This window comes from Pleurodeles waltl, chromosome 1_1 (assembly GCF_031143425.1).
Source record: "Pleurodeles waltl isolate 20211129_DDA chromosome 1_1, aPleWal1.hap1.20221129, whole genome shotgun sequence".
Taxonomy (NCBI): domain Eukaryota; kingdom Metazoa; phylum Chordata; class Amphibia; order Caudata; family Salamandridae; genus Pleurodeles; species Pleurodeles waltl.
This window is the reverse complement of record NC_090436.1, coordinates 639,355,406-639,370,488: the sequence shown is the minus strand read 5'-3', so window position 1 is coordinate 639,370,488 and position 15,083 is coordinate 639,355,406. Positions and strand designations below refer to the sequence as shown.

Sequence of the window (15,083 nt, the reverse complement as noted above, 5' to 3'; positions counted from 1 at the left end):
TAACTACCTACCTAACTACCTACTATAACTAACCTGCTCACCGTAGGACCTAGTTTACATAGGAAAAGTGCTTTTTGTTTTGCTACCAACTTTGGTGCCATTTGTCGAATCTTTACAAAATTTTAAAAACTAGTGAATTTAGCTGCTGTTTCAGAAAGTTTTGGGGTCATTCGACAAATGGGGGCCCAAGAAAAAGGGGGTCGCAAAACATGTTTCTCCATGCAGTTCCCCATAGGGATTATAGACTACAGCCCGAACCGCTGAACGGAACTACACAAAATTTGTCAGAAAGCTAGATCTTGGTCCAGAAAGTTCAGTAGTTTTGCAGACAATAAAAAAAAAATGATAAATATTTAGAAAAAATATTTATGTATATCTAGGTATGTAGATCCACCATCAATCCGCCAAGTTGTGATTGGCTGGGCGGAACCTGAGAGGAAAGCAGCAGCCACATTTTTGTCTATTGGGACACAGTATCTGGCAAGAAATATAAAACTGAAAATTGATAGAAGGGGTCAGGGTAGAGGTTCCATGAGCCCATGGGACTGATGGAGTTCATGGGCAAGAAATTGCTCAAAAATGTTTTTTGGGTTGCACAGTGATCCACAGATCCCCTTGGCACTCAGCACAGCCCCAGTGTGAATCGTCAATGCAACTACAGATCCAGACACCAATTAAAAAAATACACCCACTCAAAGACCCGCTCATACACCCATTAACACACCAACTCACAGGCTTACAAAACCAAACTATTACCACACCCAGTCACAGACCCATACAGCCACTCATGCACCCACTCACACACTGACTTACACGCCCACTTACATACCAATACAACCACTCCCACTCCCACTTCCACTTGCACAGCCATACAACCACTCACACACTCACTTGCAGACCAACAGTGTGGGGTTGGCTGCATACAGGGGGGTTGGCTGAACGGCCTGCCTTGCGGCCAACCCTCTTCCAGACATGGCCAAAGGCCGTGCACAGTGTGTGGTTGGCTGCATACAGGGAGATGGCTGCAGGGCTTGGCCTGAAGCCAGGCCCTGTGGCCAACCCTCCACAGCACATGCATTGCAGTGGTTGGATTAATGTTAATGTATGGTAATTAAATATCACTTTACGTTAAAAAAATCCTAGAACGTCACTGAAAAAACAAAGGTTACAGAGACATTATAGTTGGGAAATAGAATTACAAAATCTTAGAAATTCACAAAAAAATAAAGATTACAGGGATGCTATAGTTAGGTTCAGATTTTACACACACAAAATGATTTTACACACATATACAAAATATAACAATACAAGCAGTTATATTCATACTTATCTCAAGTAACTATAACTCGTGCCATAAGGTAACTATAACTCACACCCTAGACATGCACTGCTAATTACCATATATATTGCATCAGTCATGACATCTTCTATATCATCATTGGTAATATCATTTCAACATTTACAATAAAATTATTGATGAGAAAATTATGAATGGCGGGGGCACAAGTTATAGTTATCTTATGGCACAAGCTATAGTTTCTTGAGATAAGTATAAGTATGACTGTAACTGCTGAACTTACATGGTTTTGTGTGTGTAAAATCTGAACCTAACTATAATGCCCCTGTAACCTTTGTTTCTTCAGTGAATATATATATATCGAAAACAAAGTTGTCCTCATGTGAAAGCGCACTCCCAACCGGTTATATAAATGGGAAGAAAAAGCAAAGCCAGCAACTCACAGTGAATTTCTTTAAGCAGTTTCATTATTCCAGGCCTTTGGTTATAAAATCATCTCTGGACACGTGTTTCTAGGTCAATCCTTTCTTCAGCAGAGAAAAATATAAAAGTGTTTCACCCTCGTAGGTGCAGCCAGTGCTGGAAGTGTTCCAGGCATTTCTTTCTTACTGCAAAGACCGGCATGGCTTCAGCTTGTAAAATTCTCTCACATCAGAATTGGTTGCAATAGCAGTTTGAATGCCTTCTTTCAGGAAGCGATTAGCCCTTTCAACTAAACCATTAGAGGATGGACTATACAAAGCCACTCGTGAATGTCTAATGTTAAACCTTTTCGTAAAGTTCTCCATCTTGGTAGATTTCAAATGTACACCATTATCAGTGACAATTATGGAGGGAGCACCCTCCAGACTGAAAACACAAGACAAGAACGCAATTACTGAGTCTGTATCAGCATGTTCAACAAATTCATAGTATATCCATTTAGAATAATAGTCTATGGCAACAATTAAATACCTCATGTCCTTGGGTAACAAGTGGAAAGGACCTGAAAAATCCATAGCTAAACTTTCCCAAATATTATTGGGGAGAGGAATGTTATGCAGGGGTTTAGTATGGCACTTCCAGTGTTTATCAGACACCACACAATAGGTAAATTTATTAATAAAATCAGTCACATGTTTATCAAGACCAGGTCACCAATACTTCTCTCTAAGCCTCCTGGAAGTAGCTGAAATGCCAAGATGACCCTCATGTGCCGCTTTTATCAATCTGGATCTCAAGTCACTCGGAGGAACACAAACAGAACCTCTCATGCATATACCATTTTCACAAGACAGTTCAGCTGCCACCTGACAATATGTATTCAGTTCACTGCCATACTTTCTTTGATTAGGCCACCCATGCTTGATATGGTGCAATACTTCTGACAAGAGCGTATCATTAGACATAGCTGAATTCCATTCTTGCTCATTAAATAAGCCATCTGACGCTGAGACAACGTCAAGTGTACCAATTACACATTCAGTGTCCTCATTAATGGGAGTCTCTCGAGAAATTGGCAGAGGTAAACGTGAAAGACAATCAGCTCTACCATTCTTTCCACCAGGTAGATACTTAACATCCAAATTGTATTCCTGTAACTTTGAAAGTAACCTTACCAGTCTGGCAGAAGCTTTTCCAAGACCATTGCCATCCAACAGAAAAACAAGAGGTTTGTGATCAGTATATCGAGCACAACGAGTGCCCCAAATGTATGTTTTGAATTTATGCACCGCCCAAGTACAAGCTAGAGCCTCTCTTTCAATGTTGCTATAATTACTCTCTGCCTCAGAAAGAGCTCTGGACGCAAAAGCAACTGTATGTTCCTGTCCATTAACCCATTGACCAAACACCGCTCCTAAACCCTTCAAACTAGCATCCACCGTAATGAAAGAGTTTGCTGAAGGTATAAAAGATTTTAAAGCTGGAGCAGACAAAACAATTTGCTTGATAGCTGCAAATGCACCACTGGCTTGATCATCCCAGACAAATTTACTACCCTTTTTCAACAAGGACCTGAGAGGTTGTACTATCATGGCATATCCATCAACAAATCGTGAGTAATACTCACATAAACCAAGAAATGACCGGAGTTCGTCCTTGTTAGTGGGAGAAGGGGCATCCTTAATAGCCTCCAAATTCCCCTGTTTTGGTTTAATGCCTTCCGCAGAAATCGTATGACCTAGATATTCTACACTTTTCACCATAAATTTACATTTCTCACCTTTAATGGTCATACCGTGATTTTCAAGAATGGAGAAAATTTTGTTAAGTAGAATTTTATGCTCTTCAATACTCTCAGTGTGTATTAAGATGTCATCTTGAAACGCACACACATTTTTAAGATGACAAAATAGAGAATCCATTATTTTTTGAAATACGCTCGCTGCAGACGCCAAACCAAAAGGCAACCTGAGATACTTGAAAGCGCCAAAAGGGGTTACAAATGTGGTGAGTTCTTGAGAACACTCGCTAAGAGTAATTTGATGATACGCAGAACGTAAATCTATTGTTGAATTTTTTTTCGAGATGCCCAAACTAGAAATTAATTCTTGTATACGTGGAAGAGGGTGACAGTCTACAATAATATTCTTATTCAGAGACCTGAGGTCCACACATAGTCTTAAATCACCATTCCTTTTCTTTGTGAGCACAACCGGCGAAACCCACTCTGACGAATCTGTGGGGGCTATGATGCAATCTTCAACTAATTTGTCCAGCAAGTCCTTCAATTGTCCCCTCACAGAGATAGGAACGGGTCTGACTTTATGTGAAATAGGTATGGCACCATCTTTAACTCTAATGCAATGTTCAAAACCCTTAACTGTGCCCACTTTGTCTGCAAATACTTTGGGAAACTTTGCTATAAATGGTGCAGCATCAAAATCAGTGGAAATATTATACACACTAAATTCAGTCACACCCACGGGCATATCACCGAAAGTTATTGGATCATCACATCCAGGACGAAGAATAATACCCAATTTAGCTAGATCCTTCCATCCAACAATGTCTCTACCATTCAATGCCACATAGATTGTAGTTACAATGCACCTTCCTAATATGGACAAAGTGGCAGAAAAACATCCTAGAAGATCAATATCATGATCACCAAAGGCCTTGGGACTTATGTTTGCTTGTTGTAACATTTTTGATGCTGGCCAAAATTTACGATAAGTCACATCAGCTAATATAGTAATAGGTGCACCTGAATCTGCCATGACTAAAATTTGTTTGGTGTCAATAGTTGCCTGGCAAATTGGTCCTTTGATGCTCAAAACCTCTCTTCCTCTGCGAAGAGAAACATCAACCGTCAAAACAATGTTGGAAAATTTCTTCGTACATTCTTGAACTGCATTTTCATCCTGGGAATAGATATTGTTAACTTTCACTCTCATACCACTATTGATTTGCTTGGGATTACGATTAAATTGCCTGCAAACAGCTTGAAAATGACCAATTTTTTGGCATTTTAAACATCTCTTACCTGAAGCAGGACAAGACTGGCTATTACTAATGTGGCTACGCGAGCCACACCGGAAACATGACAAAGAATTTCTACTCTGTCTTGCTACTCTTTCTTTAACATAACAAACATCTGCATCATCAAGTACTTGGTTAATACTAGTTTGTTCATTTTGCCCACATACAACTTTGGATGTAACAATAGACCTTTCAACAGCCTTAGCTATATCAATAGTTTCATCCAAAGAAGGATTGCGACATGCCAATAAGCGTTCCTGAACTTTTCTTGAATGACAATAGAACACAAACTGATCTCTGATATGTACATCCACCTCAATGCCAAAATCACATTTTGGCGCAAGCACACGCAAATTGGCAACATACTCATCTACTGATTCATCTACAGTTTGCTTGCACATTGCAAAGTTAAACCTTTCGAGTAACACACTTGATTCATCAGAAAACTGTTTCTTAATTCTTTCTTTTCCTTCAACATATACATTCCACACCATACTCCCGGAAGGAGAGGAAACAGGAGGGAGATTATCAAACACACGTTGTCCAGCCACACCAAGATGATTGAAGAGAAGAGCAAATTTCCTTGCAGGTGAAAAGTCATTGGCATCAATTGCAGTCAAATAGTTTTCAAAAAATCTTAACCATTCAGTCCATTTGATATCTGGTTTCCCTCCTTTAGATAGAAATGGTGGTGGCTGAACAACTAACTGATTTGAAGCCATGCTGTTACATAAATAAAACTGTACACGTTATGTAAACAAAAAGAGTTAAGCGTCGTATAAGTACTGTTCTGTAAATTGTTACCGCTGTTTCCAATAATTCACTGGAAAATAAAATAAGCTCTGCAGTAAATTCCGTAGATACTCCCGGTAAGCATGTGTAACAAATTTAGCAGCTGCTAAATACACTCCGCGTCCTCGCCCGTACAGCGCGGTATCCGAGCAACCAAAACGCTGTGAACCTCACAAGCGTCACAACTAGGGGCGTGCACCGTAACGTGGCGTCTACAGTTGTACTGCGCCCGAGACAGCGCTCGCGTCTACAGTTGTACTGCGCTCGAGGCAGCGCTCGTGGTCCAGAACAACGAATGCTGCTGTGCTGCACGCGTCTAGAGTTGTGCGCTCGAGACAGCGCTCACAGTCCAAAGCAACGGCCAACGGTAGGATAAAATCTTCGGTTCAATATCCATAAAAACAAATAGAGTCCTCACATAGTCTCCAGCGTACCATCAACACTTGGAAAAACAGGTATCTTGGCAACACGACGAGAATAAATTCCAGTAGGCAAAACGGAACAAGTGCTGGTCGGTGGACCCGTAGATATCTTCAAGTAAACACGACTTCACCCCACGCCTAGTACCAAATGTAGAGTATGAGATCACAGGCAATTTCTTCTTAAATCAGTTGCAGCACAAAGTTGGAGATAATATGTAGATTTATTCAAAGGTCCACGACAGGCACAGACACGTACGCACAGGACAGAGACCTCCAGTACGAATGCTGGCCAGGGTATCTAAAGCTCTAGAACTCAAACAAGGTTCCATTTGCTTAACGGTGAAAGAACTTGGAAATAACAAAGATAAACACAGAGTAATAAACATAGTAGAAATAAAACCTCACAAGTGATAAACACAACATAATAAAACTTGTACATATACATGTACTATGTGTATACATACTACACGAGGTTAGGCTATGCTGTGCGCATTGCATAGATTTCTGAATCTTCAGTGCATCCTTTCAGAGGCAAGGCTTGTTGCACCATGCACAGCTGCACACTTACTGCTAAATACCAGACTGCAACATGTTGTTGAGTTAAAAAAAAGAGCAAGGACAGGCCGAAGGTATCACACATGACAATTTGGCAGATACATGAAGATAGCTGATGTATAACAGTGTCCATGCTATAGAAATGCTTTACTGTAAATTAAAGTGACAGGTAATGACTGATGTTTTACGCTATTTACTAGGCCACGGAAAGAGCAGCAATTATCCACTTAATGCCTGGCAGCCAGATAAATCATCACTTCTATGCAGTAAGACAAGAACAGGTCGGCTATGTTTCTAAGAGTCGCTATTAAAAAGTCACTAGTTTAAGGTAGAATGGCTGTGGGTGTTATCAGTGCATTCACATGTCATACTAATAACGACGCTCAGTGTTTGTACAGAGCTGAACGAGGTAGATAGGCTGGTATGGTGAAATCACCTCTAGTGCTTACAGATGCATTGAAATGCACACATCGTGGTAGGCCTTGCAGCCTTTATCAAAAGCACCCGTGTTTATTACTCTGTTCCACTCCTGTTAATTCAAATGTTAATACTACACATCTGTATATATTTTGAATTTTAGCTTCATGCGGTTCAAAATTATTTAATCAGTTGTGTTTACCATCCCCCGTGGCTCAGCACAAACAAAGGTGGGTGGCACAGGCCTAATGTGGCACAAGGGGTTGCAAAGTGGCGCAATATTGTAAACATGGCGCAGAGGAATGGCCACCTTAACGTCAACTTAGCATCATAAAAATTACGCTAAGGCAGCATTAAGGCGGCGCTAGGGGCTTGTTAATCTGCTCCTTAGATCTTTTTACCTGCCCGTAGATCTAAAGACCACTCCCAGTGGGTAGGAGGAGTTTTGAAGCTCCCACCAGTTGGGAGTGGACTTGGTGGTTGCTCCTGTTTGGCGAGAGATTTAAAAATAGTCCCACCAAGCAAGAGCAAGCACAGGTTTCCCTGCCTGCAGGGAAACACCTATGTCCCAGGGGTGGACACCTCGGAATATAACCTGTAAAATGGCCCTGCTACAACCCCCTCCCAGTTTGTGGATTTTCAGCCTCAGGTGTGGGCTTCCTGGGGCCTTTAGAAGCTCAGGGAGGGGTGGCCGCATTGCTCTCCACCCCATGAAAATCAATGTTGTCCCCAGGGTGGGCTCCCTAAGGTCTCTCAAGACTCGGGGAGGGGGGCCCTGTGGCGCACCTCTGCATAAAAAATTAATGTCCGCCCTGGGTGTGGGCTCCCCGGGGCCTCTTGCCTTTCTAAACGCAGCCCCAGGGGTAGGCTCACTGGGGCTTATACTAAATAAATGTGGCCAGACTACTATTTTGGGTGTTTTTCTGTCCTGCGAGATTCTCGTGGGATCACAGCATCTTTTTGCCATTTTTATTATTTTTGCCCCAGGAGGAGCCTCTGTAGATACCCCTCATGAGGCCTAAGGGGTCAGAGTATACCTACCCTACCCCCTTATATTATTTGTTTTCTAAATTCAGGACAGGGCACTAAGTCCCCAGTTCTTTTTATGGCTGCCAGCAAACTTTTTCCGATGTTTCTGGCAGCCAATCAGATTCCTTCCTGTCGCTGGGGTCTCACTCCTATGGAAGTGAGATGGCCCAAGGGAAATAATTATCCCTGGGTCAATCAAAATGCTTTTTTTTTTAAATTGGCACTCCCACAAGAGTCTCAGAGACTCTTGGGAGCCCAACTGCGAAAATATTCAATAATTTTTGATCCTGCATTTCACAAAAACTACTGAATGGATTTACACCAAATCACAGAAAGCACAATATGCGGAACAAAAACGTAGCTTCCTGACAAATTTTGTGTAATTCTGTTCTGCAGTTTTTCCTGCAGCCCTGCCTAAGAAATCGATGGAACATGGATGGGGAGTTTACATTTTGGGACCCCGTTTTTTTCTTGGCCCCTGCTTGACAGATCACCCCAAACCTTTCCAGGAAGGAGCTGAGGTGGCTGAACTTTTTTTGGAAAGTTTTATGAAGATTCGTCAAACAAGGGCCAAAGTTATTGGTAAACCAAAATACACTCTTTCTATGGAAAAGCAAGCTTCTTTTGTACATATTGCGCTACAGCATTAGAGCTATGAAACTAAGTACAAAATAGCTTTGAATAATACGAAGCATATTTACTGCCAGCAAACTCACAACCCCCAAAGGTAAAGCAAGCTTGTGTTATTTGCATTATTGGGTGTATACCAGGGGTCTCCAACTGGTCGATCATGAGATACCAGTAGCTTGGCAACACAGAGTGAGTAGCTTGCTGCCTCTTTTTAATGCCCCTTTAGTTTCTGCGCTCATTGTTTTGTTAATTTCAGCTCTTGCATGCCCTCACCCAAACAAGCTTTCGAATTGGCTGAATTCAGGCGGCAAGACCGAGCACGTCAGTGCAGAAAGCTAGGCAAGAGCAGAAATTAACTACCCACTGAAAACAATGCCACCTGCTTTCTGCTGCCTGGAACTGTGCTTTAAAACTGCAGACCTGTGTGGCCAGAACACGGGAGCAGCAGCCTTGATGCCATAGCCTTATTTTAAGAATCAGGATTCTGGCTGGCTTTGTAGCTGCATACCGCAGTGGAGGAGGAGCGCAACCAGTGTTGGGCCTGGGGCCAGCAAAAGGTTGCAAGTTACGGAAGGTACTTTTATTTTTTTTAAAAGGTTTAGATTTAAAGTTTTAGTACACGGTGTTGGAAAGTGAATTATTGGTAAGGGCAACTAAGTACCTATGCTTAGCAATGGGCCACTAACTCCCACTAGGTCCAGTCAGGTCTCAATAAGTTAATCCCTGCTCAACCCTTGGTAGCTTGGCAATGAGCGACAAGGCTTAACTTAGGAGACAGGTGTGTAAAGCATTTAAAATCACAAACAGTAATTAAATAAAAAACAAAATGCAATAAAAATCTAACACCAATTTATAAAAATAGAGTATATTTTTATCTTTAAAATGACACCAAAACAGATTAAATGGTATAGGGGGACCCGGAGATATGAACTTTTAAAGAACTAGTATTTTCTAGCACATAGGAACTGAAAGCGCTCAAAGGATTAAAAAAGGTCACATTGGACAGGGACAAAGTCCAGGGTTCAGGCCACCCACGATGTAACACTGTTACACTTCCTTTCAGAAGTGTTTCTTGATACAGGAAAGTAGGACATACCAACAGCCAAGGGTTCAGAGGCTCTGATTGGCCTCTTGGGGTCAGGGACTACAACTCCCACAATGCACATCTTCAACGTCATGAGCTGTTTAGAACAGTGGCTCCAAGGCCCATATTTATAATTTTTTAACGCGCATTTGCCTAATTTTTGGAAGCAAAAGTAGCGCAAACTTACAAAATACAAATGCTGCGCTAAAAAGTATAAATACGGGCCCAAATGTCTCCAAACTTCTGGATTTTCTTCCAGAGGTTCTTTTTGGGTCCCAGAAAGCACCTGGTCAGAATCCTTAAATTGCCCATGGATGCTGGTCAGCTGGGCACTTCTTGCGGGGCTTGATGCAGGGGACTCTGGGCATCTCCTTTGTACCTGTAGCTTACAAAGAGTCCCTTCTTGAAGCAGTTGAAGACAGGCAAAGTTCTTTTAGTGTGAAGCCCAAGTGTGCATCTGGTGCAGTCCTTCAGAGTGCAGTGTCCAGGTGCAGGTCAGTGGTCCAGCAGGGCAGTCCTTCTTCTTCTGTCATTGTTCCTTGTAGGGATCTGAGGTGTGGGTGCAGCTCTGCCAAATTTATCCTTGCTCCTGGGGTGAAAAGCAGGGGGGAGGGGCAACTGTTCCATAACAGGCAGGCCAATACCCTCTTGGATGACCCACTTCCTGGGAAGTGTGGGAAAAATCAATCCCAGTGAGGAATACTCCTTAAAATCCAAAATGGCAGTAACTGAATTATGGAGGTTAGGTCTAGCTGGGCCCACCCACTGATGTGGCTAAAATCCTTAACACACCCCTATGCTGCCCTCTCCTAATCTAATCAAGAGGACACCTGGTTGTCTGGTTTTTCAGGAAATGGGGGAGATCCTGAGCTGCTGCAAATGTCCTTCCCTCCATTGAAGACCAGCTTGGTTGCTATCCCCCATCCTGTGTTTCACCATCTGCTGAGGCATATCTCCTCCCCCAGGCACTTCCTTTGTGTTCAGCCCAGGCCACTTCACACCTCATCAAGCAGCCTGGCCAGGCTGCCAGAGGCTGGCCAATCAGAGAAGGGCACTACAGAGCTGAAACTGATAACTTTTAGGAAGAGTTCTAAAACCCTTTCTAGGTGAACGTTATATTGAATTCAACAGTGGCAAGTTTCTGTATTTATTATAACATTAGGTTTAATACCAAACTTGACAGGTCTAGCTCCTTAACTGACTTTATTAATTAAATAAAGTCTCCCCATTTTAGCCTATGGAGCCTACTCACTACAATGAGGGAAAACAAATGTGGCTATTTTTCATCACCAGGGCTCATAAAACATATTTTATAACGTCCCTGCTTACAGTTACCCTAGGGGTGACATATGTACAAATAAGGTAGTTTAAGACTTTGAAAGTACTTTTAATTCCAAAGTCGAATTTGCATGTAACTTTAATTTAAAAGCAGCCAGCAAGGGGGGCCTGCCTTTAAAATGACCCTTGGCATCTCAGCAGTGCACCTAAGGGTGCACCACCTATGCTAGGGTCACTAAAACTACATGCCCTACCATATACTAGAGACTTACAAGCAGGTTGACATAGCCAATTATAATCAGCCTAATTTGCATACTCATTTAAAACAGAGCAGAGGCCCTGGGACTTTTTATCAGTACCCAGAGCACCATCAGAGTCAGGAAAACACCAGCAAAAAGTGAAAAATGGTGGCAAAAAGTTAGGGGTCTTCTGCAATCAGCCCAATTTTCTCACACATGGCTTGTATATATATTTGATAACTAAACTGCCTTTCTTTCTGAGCCTTCTCTTAAATCTATTTGAGTTTATGTGCTGCATTTTCAGAACCCACCCTTCCATGCAACTTGTGTAGCTCATGCTTCAGAGGCCCTTTTAAGACCACCCTTGAGTATCACTATTTAGTATCTGGAGGGCTCTAAGATAGGGAGGCATTAGCAAATTTCATAACCTTTACTGAATCTCCTTTGCCAAATAACAGTTGACAGCTGAGTAGGGAAAAGCTGATTATAAGAAGCTGCTCATTGAGAAAGGAGAGGTCGTGACCTAGTACACGTTAAGTCGGTTTAGTAGTATTTTTTCTGTTGAGTCTAGGTAGTTTATTTAAAGCGCTAAATCAGTACACAGGAAACACCTGTGAACAAGATCCGGTGTGACCGAAACGCGTCAGGGGATTCCTGTCTTGTTTGTTTGTAATCTCACGAATGGAATAAAAGTTTAATCATTATTTGCACAATGACGGAGTGCGGTTTTTTCTCTTGACAAAGTAGAAAGAGAAATCCCTTCTTTTGAAATACGGACGTCCTGCCTTCAACCAGCATCACCGGAGAAATAAGTGCGCCATAACACGCTTGTCAGGACATTTCTTCTTTATATATATATTTCAGGAACATCAGGCATATATTTCAGGAACATCAGGCAATAAGATCTATCCTCACACGTAATTGGCATGTGCTGCAGCATGATGAACACATGAAAAAACAATAGTAGGACAACGTCCTCAGATTACATTTCATAAAGCCAGATCATTGGGTGATATTTTAACAAGTAGTATGTTCAGCAACAATGCAAGAACAAACAGGCTAACCAACAAAAATCTGGATTTTTTTTTAGATGTCAGAACTGTAAGGCTTGCAGATATGGTGTCAACAAACAAACCTATGAATCAATGGTGGTTAGATCCTGCTAGATAAAAGATAGGATCACACATGAAACAGAGTTTGTTGTATATGTTCTGGAGTGTGACTGCCACAAGAGTTATTTTGGAAGTATCATCCATAAGGTTAAGATTTGTAATTGCAGCACCTCAGAGTGATCAAAAATCAAGATGGAAACTACCCCATGGCCAAATATGTTTGGGAGGCACATCATGGGAATCTTGACCGTATAAGATTTTATGGGATCAAATACATCTAACCCCATCCACATTGAGGTGATCGTGAACTGGAGTTGCGTAGACATGAATCTAATCATTATCCTATTGGGAACTGAAAAGCCATGGGGACACAATCTTGATGCAGAGTTACATGTGCATATATGACTGTAGAGATACATTAAGCATGTTAATAATGGTGGTTGACTGAGTATATATGTATGAAATATGACAGCTAATGGCTACCTTTATTAGGCCTTGGATAGTGATAAGACAAGAGTATAGAACATATGGGGGGGTGAAGTAGTCACAAACATATGTTTGTAGTTGCTTTATATCACTTGCTGACTTTGAGTTATATTTGTTTTCTTGTTGCATCTTCCCTGTCTGCCCTCAATTGTAATTTTGGTGGTTTTTCTTAATTATTCTGCTTTGCACCACTAATTATCTTTTGGCAATCTCTGACGATGGACTTGTGAGTCAGTTGGTATATACACTGTGTCACTTTATTTGACCTACACTGATGGAATAATTCAAACTTGGATACTATTGCAGTACTAATATGGCATTTTAGATTTATGTATACTGATAGGAGCCTCAGCATTGTGCAGCGGTGCAGTGCATTTTATGTATATTATATGTGTCCAGCCATGTGGTCGGGCATTTAGACTTAGTGGTAACTGGATGTCATGTACTTATGGGTTAAGTAATAACCAATGGATTGGTGAACAAAAAAATATTATCCAAAAACATGCTGCCACATAATTGACTATAGATTTGCTGTTATCGATAGTGAAAGTTACAGGGGTGCACTGAGACACTTTATTTTGTGTATGCTGACATGAATTGGATTATGGGTGTGCTTAGATGCTTGGCACCCTGTCACTCTAATCACTTGAACGCTGCAATGGATTTAGTTTTTGTGCATTGTGAAAGTAAGTTGATCAATGATGCAAACCTTTGTCCCAATCTTTCTAATACATGTTATTAACATTATCATTTCAGATGTATATGAGTATGGGCCTGAGTCTGATGTAGGACAATTTCATTCAGTTTACTTGTTGCAAATTGGCACTTTATTCAGGAAGCTGCTATAAAAAATATCTTGCACAGGTGTACTGAGACACTTTATTTCCTATATGCTGCTATGAATTGGATTTTGACTATGCTTAGATGCTCTGCACCTTGTCACTTTGATTTCTTGAAAGCTGCTATGGATTTAGTTCATGTGTATGGTGAAATTGAGTTGACTGATGATGTGAATACATTTGTCCCATTCTCTCTATTATTTTACATTATTACTTTATCATTTAAGGCATGGGGCATATTATTAAGGGACAGAGTCTGATGTAGGGTAATTTTATCTAATTTAATTGTTGCACATTTACACTTTAATCATGGTGCTGCCTATATAAGTGCCTTTCCTACACAAGGTTAACCGAATTTGCAAATATGATGACCTATTGGTGGAGACCCAATTGAATCATGGTGCATACACACATATAACATCATTGAGGATCTGACTAGTGAATAATACGAATTTTCAAATTGCTCCTAGAATTTAGCTTTTGGATAAATTGCTATAGATGGTGAATATTGCATCAGTGCATTGGGATATTTCATTTCATATAAGCTGCTGTGGATATGGCTGCAGATTTGTCATAACTGATATGGTTTGATGTTATGCACTTATCACTTTCATTATTTGGATACTGTTCGGAGTTGGTTTTGTCAACTATGGAAAATAAGGGGGTTCATTGAATGTGCAATAGTATTGGCCCCATGTCTGTCTATCGTATATTGAGCTTAGCCTTTCAATAGAGATGTTTGTATACATGAGACAAAGTCTGATGTGGGGCACTTCAATTTGTATGTTGCACATACAATGTAAGCGCTACATAAAAGACCATTGTGTAAAATGTATTTGCAGAATGCAAATATTATAGGTGTTAGGAATGGGGTGTCTAGTTGGTAGTTGGTTTGCGCCCTGTCCAAGTAGAGACCCTCTCTCTCGTCAGGATAAGGGACATACCCAGCTATGTAAACCCCCGCTCACCCTCTTGGTAGTTTGGCACGAGCAGTCAGGCATATCTCAGAAGCAATATGTAAAGTATTTGCACATAACACACAGTAATACAGTGAAAACACTAAAAAATGACACCACACCAGTTTTAAAATAATAGCCAATATTTATCTGTGTAAAACAAGACCATAAAGAGAAAAATCAAACATACTGTAATAAAGATATGAATTTTGCAAGAATTACTTAAAAATACAGTTCCTTGAAGTCAAAAGCTCCATCTTGGGCTATCACACCAAATCCAACTGTTCAGGCTGGCCACGGTGTCACGGGCCAGCTACGGTGTCAGGAATATCCGCACACAGTACCTTGGAAATGTCGGGCGTTGTCATTGCGATGAGATCTGAAGTGCGGCATCTGCGGATATCGGTTTTGGACATCGGTGCAGGGGTCATCGGGCCCTTTAAGTCACCCGCATTGCTGATCAAACTACAGGCTGATGACGAAGT

General features: G+C 41.2%; 1 protein-coding gene across 1 annotated transcript in view; it reads right to left on the bottom strand.

Annotated features, from left to right (window-relative positions):
* Positions 1–15,083, bottom strand: part of LVRN (laeverin) — a 470,465-nt gene that overhangs the window by 166,955 nt on the left and 288,427 nt on the right. The gene's annotated exons all lie outside the window — the stretch shown is intronic.